This window comes from Microtus ochrogaster, chromosome 22, assembly GCF_000317375.1.
Source record: "Microtus ochrogaster isolate Prairie Vole_2 chromosome 22, MicOch1.0, whole genome shotgun sequence".
In the NCBI taxonomy this organism is placed as follows: domain Eukaryota; kingdom Metazoa; phylum Chordata; class Mammalia; order Rodentia; family Cricetidae; genus Microtus; species Microtus ochrogaster.
Window position 1 is genome coordinate 1,023,991 of NC_022023.1, and position 7,809 is coordinate 1,031,799.

Consider the following 7,809-nt stretch of genomic DNA (forward strand, 5'->3'; position numbering starts at 1 on the left):
AAAAAAAAAAAAAAAAAAATAGGCAAGTCGTAGCCAGGTGTAGTGCACACACCCTTAATCCCAGTTCTCCAGAGGCAGAGGCAGGAGGATCTCTATGAGTCTACAGAGCCTGGTCTACAGAGTGAGTTTTCAGGGCAGTCAGGACTACATAGTAAAACTCTGTCTCAAAAAACAAAACAAAACAAAAGAAAAAAACCAAAAAGGAAATTAAAAAAAAAAAAAGCAAGCAAGTTGTGTCAGGTGTACTTAGTGGAACATACCTGTAACTACGTCACTCGGGAGACTGAGGCAGGAAGGCCACCCTGGTCTACAGAGTTCAAGGCAAGAATAAAACAAGGTTGGGCATTCTTGGTGCATATTTTTAACCTCAACACTTGGGAGCCCAAGGCAGATAAATCTCTGTTGAGTTCCAGGCTATCCTGGTCTACATATTAAATTCTAGGCCCGCCAGAGATTCAAGGTGAGACCCTGTCTCAAACAATAGAACAAACAATCCAATAACAATGAAATAGACACATTGTATCTTACATAATAAAACTGTTTGCTTTTTATTTGTCCAGATCTGAAAGGGTCACTGTAACAGAAGAAGCAGGGCTCTTACTGTGCCTGGGTCCCTCCATTCCTGCCAGGCTCGGGTCTCTGAGGCACTCCAGTTCTGAGAACTGTCCTGCTCCCCTTCAAGGAACGTTTGTGCTCAGACTCACCTGAATCATTCTATGGTTTGCAGCCCAAACCCTTTACACTGTGGCCCCAGATCTCCAGTGCTGCCCAAGGACCCTCCAGATAACAACCCTACCAAGTGGGGACCCTGTCTACAAACTGTACCTGAGAGACATGGGTAAACTATGGTGCATCGTACATGGAATAGTATTTCACAGTAAATAGAAACCAGCAGCCTGGGAGTGGCGGCAGAGGCCTGTAATCCCAGCACCGGGGAACTGCACAGGGACACTTTGTGTCCAAGAAAGAACCAGCAAGCCACAGAAAGACAAGGAGAAAAACTTGGAAGCATAGTGGTAGATGACAGCAGGCCTCTTTTAGAGATTCTAGAACAGGCAAAAATAGAGACAACAAAAAAGATCAGTGCTTGCCTGGGGCTCAGGGGGAGGAAGAACCAGGTGGAACACAGAAGTCAGGGCAGCCTCACTATTCCGTATGGCCCAGTAATGTACCAGTTGTCTACTCCAGAGCTCCGGCCATGCAAGCCCCCCACTCTAGTCGATAACAAGGCATTGACACTCACCCATCAATTGTCCCAAAGGTACCGCAGTAACAGAGAGTGTAAAATACCCTCCTGAGAAGCACTAAACATGGCACCCAGAAAGTTCTTACATCATGGTGTCTATAACACCACCTAGCAGGAACAACCTCTGTGGTGCCCACCGTAAGACCTACCAGGCCTCCTATGCCCAGGATGCCCCCCCCCAACACCTACTAATCCTCACGCCCACGGAGCCAAACCATCCCATGCATCAGGCGAGTGACAGTATAATGGACAGCAGTTACTGAGACTGGAGCAATGACGCTGTACCTGTGTTATCCTGTCATTCCTACAGCACATTACAGTTTAAATCCTGCTGAGAGCTTCAATCAACTTCTCTGAAGGCTAAAGTGGATATTTAAAAGTCTATTACACACACACACACACACACACACACACACACACACACACACACCGAGTGATCACACAGATAATCTCAGGGATGTTAAATAATGTCCAGGCCACCTCTGCAGCAGCCCCCAGGGTGGGCCAGGTCCTCAGTCTGGTCCTGTTTATTTTCCCCATCACCGCAAGAGCCAGCAGCCTATGCTTCCCAGGGCAGAGCACTGTGTTTGAGTTGGCCTCAGGGACACCCAAGGCCAGGAACTGAAAGCGGAAACCCCTGAGGGTGCCAGGACTGGGTGTGGGGCCTTGCCTTCTCCGTGGTCTGCCAGGCCCCATGGAAGGAAGGACACACTGGGAAATATCTTCTCCTTGGCTGCACCCACTGGGACTCAACCCCAGCCAAGTCCAGCAATGGTGGTCTGAGCTTAAGCTCGGCCACAACAGGCCACCTCCGTTTTCTGGGCAACCACATCTCTGTCCTTTCTCAGACACTCTCTAGGGACTTCCTCGGCACTCAATTCCTAACACCCTTCCACCACCAGCTCTGTCTTTATCTCCAGGGCAAAGCAGAGAAGTAGCTGCTCAGGGTGGGCAGGATATCCCACAGTCCTGATGATGGCAGAGGAGGCCCTCTGCTCCTTGGGCAACCATGAAGAATCACCTGACCCTGGAAGTTCTCACTCCCACAGGCTTGTGGAAAGCCCAACCAGAGATCCCTACCTGCCCTGTTCTTGATCCGGTCGGTAGAGCCTCTCAGAGGCCCTAGGTTCCCAAGACTTCTTCAGATGACTTGCATAGACAGCAGTAGACTGTCACCATCTTACTTGCGTTCTTGGGTGATGTGTGTCACTCTTTGGATCTTAGAGAAAGCCCTAGGTTTGGTGAATCAATAGTGAAGAGGCTAGACCTAGGGCACGCAGGAAATCTAAGTCCCTGGGCAGTGTAGGTAGAAGAGACCAAAAGACCGGCTGGCAGAAGGAAGCACAAGGAGGCCTCCCAAGTAGGCCCCACCCCACCACACCTGCTCTCTGTTTGGAGAAAGAGTAACTCAGTGGGGGAGGGCTTCGAGCCAGAGCCCTCAAAGAATTAATCATGCCATAATTAGGGCCATTATGAATCTTCTGCATGGTAATGCCAGGCCCTCTTGTTTACCCAACTCTTCTGTTGCAGGAGACTGCTGGCTCTTCTGGGAAAGAACTGGAGCCCAAGGAAGCTCAGGTCTTCCTGTAGTTGTGCCGCCCCCAGGCCAAGGAAGGCCTGGTCTTCTCAGAGTGTGCTCCCCCAGGTGATTCAGTTTTCCCAGCTCCTAGGGCGTTCTCTCCTGCTCCTGTCCTGGATAAGGTCAGCTTTCTCCTACCTCAGCCCGTCCTACCCTCAGGCTTTGAGCTCTGTCACTGATATTTTAGAAGCTTCTTCTGGGGTCAGGTGTGACTGAGTGGGAGCTTCATCTGAAGCAGCACAGCCAGCCCTTCCTTTCCCTCAAGGAGATGACCTCGATGTAGCAAAGGCAAACTCCATCACAAATGCAGGCACAGTGCTTTATAGTTTACAAAGAGGTTACACACACGTCATCCTGGTGAGGTGTCACACTGACTTCCCAGGTAATTACCAAGATCCTCATTTCACAGACTTCATCAATGAGAGGAACAGGAAGCTGCCCAGGGCCTCAGACGCTGAGAATGACAGATTCCGAGCCTTGCCTTGGCAGTGGGTGGAAGCCCATGTGTCTGCAGTGCCTTCTCCCTCGGACAGGGGCTTGGGCAATGAACTTGCATGTTTAGGGTACATTCATGGTTTTGATAGGTTCAAGTACCTGCCTAGAAGCCTTGGGTTCTCTTGGACCCAATAACTGGATGGACCCCCTCCATCCAGGTCAGTGGTTCTCAACCAGTGGGTTGAGACCCCTTTGCCAAACCTCTGTCTCCGAAAATATTTACACTACAATCATAACAGTAGCAAAGTCACAGTTATGAAGTAGCAACAAAAATAAGTTTATGGTTGGGGGTTACTACAACATGAGGAACTGTATTAAAGGGTTGCAGCATTAGGAAGGTTGAAAACCACAGTCCTAAGCCAAAGCTACAAGCCCAGGACTGTAGAGTCACCTCAAATGGCCAGCCTCGCCAGGCACAATGGCACATGCCTTTAATCCTAGCACTTGGGAGGCCGACAAAGAGACATGTAGATCTCTGTGAGTTCGTAGTTAACCTGGCCTACATAGCAAGTTCCACGCCAGCCAGGGCTACCAAGGGAGATCCTGTGTCAACAAAAGACTGGCTAGTCCTACCAGGGAGCAGAGCTTTGCTTCACAAAACCATAGACTTCAGGCCCCATATGCCCCAAGCCAATGTCAACATTGGCTCACCCAGCTGAGCATATTCCTAGCACTCAGTAGGCTGGGACAGGAGGAACATGAGTTCAAAGCTAGCCTTTACTGCAAAGCAAGACCCCCGCCTTAAGATAAATGAGTGAAAAAATACATGTCTTTAATAGAAATCAATTCCCTCAAGATGATCATAACTATAGAATTCTAGAGCAAGTTGCTAAGATTTCAGGACTAGGAAGTCACAAAAGACAGATCCTCAGGACACTCTCTCTGGCCTCTCCTCCATGCAGACAGCCCTGTGCAGCAACTAGCTGTTCTGCTCAGCTCCTTAGACAGGTTCCAATGACAGTCCTACCTCTCTGGAAGCTTGGGCAGCCCCTCCAAGCCATCAGGACTGCAGGAAGGCTGTCCTGGGAGGAGTTCCTGCCCCTGTCATGGCTCCTCTCACTCACGAGCACTGCCAGGTTCTCCCTGGAACAATTAGAACCTGTGAGGATCCCAAAGACCCTTGGCTGAGTCTAGAGGGCCAGCGGGGGGGGGGGGAGGGGGGGCTAGCATGGGGCTGATTCACTCTTAGATGGATGTTCAGGGCTCTGCCTAACAGCCCAGTTATTCCGCCAAAGGGCTCAGCAGGCTTTATCTCATGCCCTCTAGGACCCTGAGAAAGGGGTCCACTCGCATGAGGTCGCGAGGGGAAGAAGGAAGCTGGGTCTGGCAGAGACTTGACGCCTTGCAAACCCTCTCTGCCCAGTTTTTGTCCCTTAAAGGAAAGGGGAGCGATGGTTTATTTACTTATGTAAACCAGCAGAGTTCTTATCCAAACAGCTTCTCCAATCAGGCCCAGGATGGAGAGAAGCAAGCCCTCCCATCTAAGGATACCTCTCCTTTTTCCTTCAAGTCTGCCTCTCCAGCCTCCAGCCCCTCTTCCTCCCACACCAGGCTCCAAAGGCTGACAGCTTCAACACCTGTACCCTGCCCCTCCCTGCCCCCCACAACTCCCATTCATATTAACACAGGGACCTATGCAAGCCCTGGGCTGAGTCATCCTGGCCCCAAGCCACTGACTGTGCCCTTTGGGCACACAAGGACTAGCTGAGCACTTGAGAGACATCACTGAGCTCAGTACCTGGGTATCATCTACTTCTATCCAGAATCCTGTCCCATGCAACCAGCCTTGTCTGAAGCCCCAAGTATTTGCCACTTTGTACCCAGTGATAGGGACACAAGACACCACAGACCAAGGCCCCTCCCTGCCAAGGAGTGGCTGTATCAGGAAACCTGGATATCACACACTGGGTTAGGCACCAAGGGGATTTGCCAGTGAGAAAGACTGGTTAAATGTGCAAAGCAAGGGGAGAAAAAACCAAACAGGGCTTTTAAAAACAGATACGGTGACAAGCATACATAATTTCTGCACTCAGAAGCTGAGGCAGGAGGATGAAGTCCAAGGCCAGCCGGGGCTACACCACAAGGTCCTGTCTCTAAACACAGCTACAGAACCCCAGAGTCCAAGGAAAAAATTAAGTTGCTTTAAAAAAAAAAGCCTCAATTAGGCACACTTCTACAATCTTCTTTTCTTTAGGCTCTGATACAGGTTTGCATGCTTCCGCCCCAGGTCTGATGAAGGTGACCTGAGGCTGAGTGCAGGACCCCACCTCCACCCCCATCCTCTCCCCCGTCATTACTGTCTGTCTAGCCCTTGCAGCATTCTGCAAAGAGAAGCGGTCTCTCTGCCTAGGCATGTCTCAGAACATGAGGACTAAACCTGTCTTCACCTTGTTCAAAGGTCCAGTGTTCTTTCTGGCAATTAGAGCCTTGATTAACGGTTGAGGAAGAAAGTCCTGGGAGCTGAGACCCCTCTCAGGGCTTGGGGCAGTTCCGTAGCGCAGGCCTTCAGTCCTGCCTTGTGCCATTCCTTCCTTTGACCGAAAAACACAGCCTTCTCTAGGCTCTCTGTTCAGATGAATCCTCCCTGAAGCTGTGAGCCCATTAAAAGCCCCAAAGTGGAGCTCAAAGAAATAACTGCTATGAGCTAAGAGAAATACACAGGGGCTGGAGACAAGCCTATACTGCTTACGTTCAAAACCCAGGTTTCCTATTTAGTTAACTGGGCCAGGGACTTCCTGTCACTATGCTTCGGTTTCCTGATATATAACATTTATAACCGACTCACAAACCATCATCCTCACGGGCTGCTACAAGGGTTAGGTGAGCTACTACATCAGATGAGGCTTGGCGTGGAGACAGAGGCCCCTCTTCTCGGTGCTGCACTTTCCTTCCCCATAGATGGGACAATTGTCCCTGTCCCTCCTGATTTTCTTCACAGACTGTGGAGTTCTTTCCCGAGGGAGAAGCAGGCATTGTTTCAGATACCAGGGGGCTGTTCTCTGCAGCCTGTTTCTACTTCCTCCCCCCTCCCCACTTCCTTTCCTCTTTCTTTACCTGGAAGAAGGTTCAGTGGCTCTTGGCTGTCCTCCAGGGGTGTCCTGTTCACAAAGATGGTGATGTCACTTCAATCAGAGCTGAGGAGACAAGGGGACAAACTCGCTGAGAGCCTTCGTCTCCGGCTCAGCACCTGGTTTCAATGAGTCAGGTGCTTCCCACCCTGAAGCTGCCCACCCTGGCCCAGGAGTGGGCCCACTGATAGGTAGCCCCCAGGAAGCCCCCAGTCCTTAAGGAAGAAGCTAAGAAGCTGGTGGCAGATCCTGGGACACAGAGTCCACTGCCATTCCTGCAGGACAAACCCAGAGAATCTGCTCCTTGAACACCCATGCCCCTAGCCAGGGCCCATGAGAACAAGCCCCAGGTATGGCCATCCTGGGGCAGAGACCTTTCTGCTGCCAGGGAACCTGCTTCCTCCAGGAGCTGTGAGACCAGCTGTTCTTCCAAGGAAGCCAGGGAAAGAAGGGGAGGGCCGGTGGGCAGGAGGTGGATCTGGGCACCACAATTATGTGCCTGTATTCTGACTCATGCATTGCCTTCCCCACCAGCTCCCACAGCCAGGAGGACAGTGTCCCCCCACCCACCAGGAGCTATAAAGAGACATAGGAGACTGGGCTGTGGAAGAGAAGAGTAGAGGAAGGGGCCTTGAATCAGCACTTCATACTTCAGAGGACATGGTCACCTTGTCTATTCAGGGACACCAAGCCTGGTAGGGCCAGGCCTGCTGTATCACACAGGGCAGCACTAGCTCAGGCTTGAGCCTCCGTCAACTTGACAGCTCTCTCCAGCCCAGTCAGATCTTGGAGCCAGCACGAAGCACACAGTTGACCAGCTTCAGAGTGGGCAGACAGAGTTGGGCCCAGAAGCAGCTTCAACAGACCTGGGAGCATCCACCCTCCTCCCACTACCCTCCTCCCATCCCAGCCAGCCTGCCGCAGCCCTGCCTCTGTAGCTCTTCTGAGCTTCCTCACAATCCTTGGGATGTGATAGACTTCATAGTTTACAAAGCACACTTATTGACACAGGCCTGCTAGTGCAGGCCTGTAAACGAGTCAGGAGACCAAGGCAGAGGGTAAAAAAAAGGTCAAGGCTTACAGAGTGACTCAAGGCCAGTCTGGACAACTTAGTGAGATGTCTCAAATATTTTAAAAGGTAAAAGAAGGCTGGGGATATAGCACACAAGACCCTGGGTCCAAGCCCACACACATGCGAGCGCACACACACCCACACACACACACACACACACACACACACACAAATAAAGACAAACTCATGGATCCTCAGGCTCGAGATAGAGGAATAATAACAGAGCAGGGCAACTCAGACTTGAGAGTACCAGGAACCATCCTGGAATCAATCTTTTTTTTTTTTTTTTTTTTTTGGTTTTTCGAGACAGGGTTTCTCTGTGGCTTTGGATCCTGTCCTGGAACTAGCA

General features: G+C 50.9%; 1 protein-coding gene across 4 annotated transcripts in view; it reads right to left on the bottom strand.

Moving 5' to 3' along the window:
* Positions 1–7,809, bottom strand: part of Gdpd5 (glycerophosphodiester phosphodiesterase domain containing 5) — a 78,380-nt gene that overhangs the window by 44,932 nt on the left and 25,639 nt on the right. For 3 of the 4 annotated variants that reach the window (XM_026784384.1, XM_026784383.1, XM_026784382.1), the window contains exon 2: positions 6,375–6,454. The exons of the other annotated variant lie outside the window; for it this stretch is intronic. The gene's annotated coding sequence lies outside the window, so the exon portion shown is untranslated. The remainder of the gene's footprint in view (positions 1–6,374; positions 6,455–7,809) is intronic. 4 annotated transcript variants of the gene reach the window in all.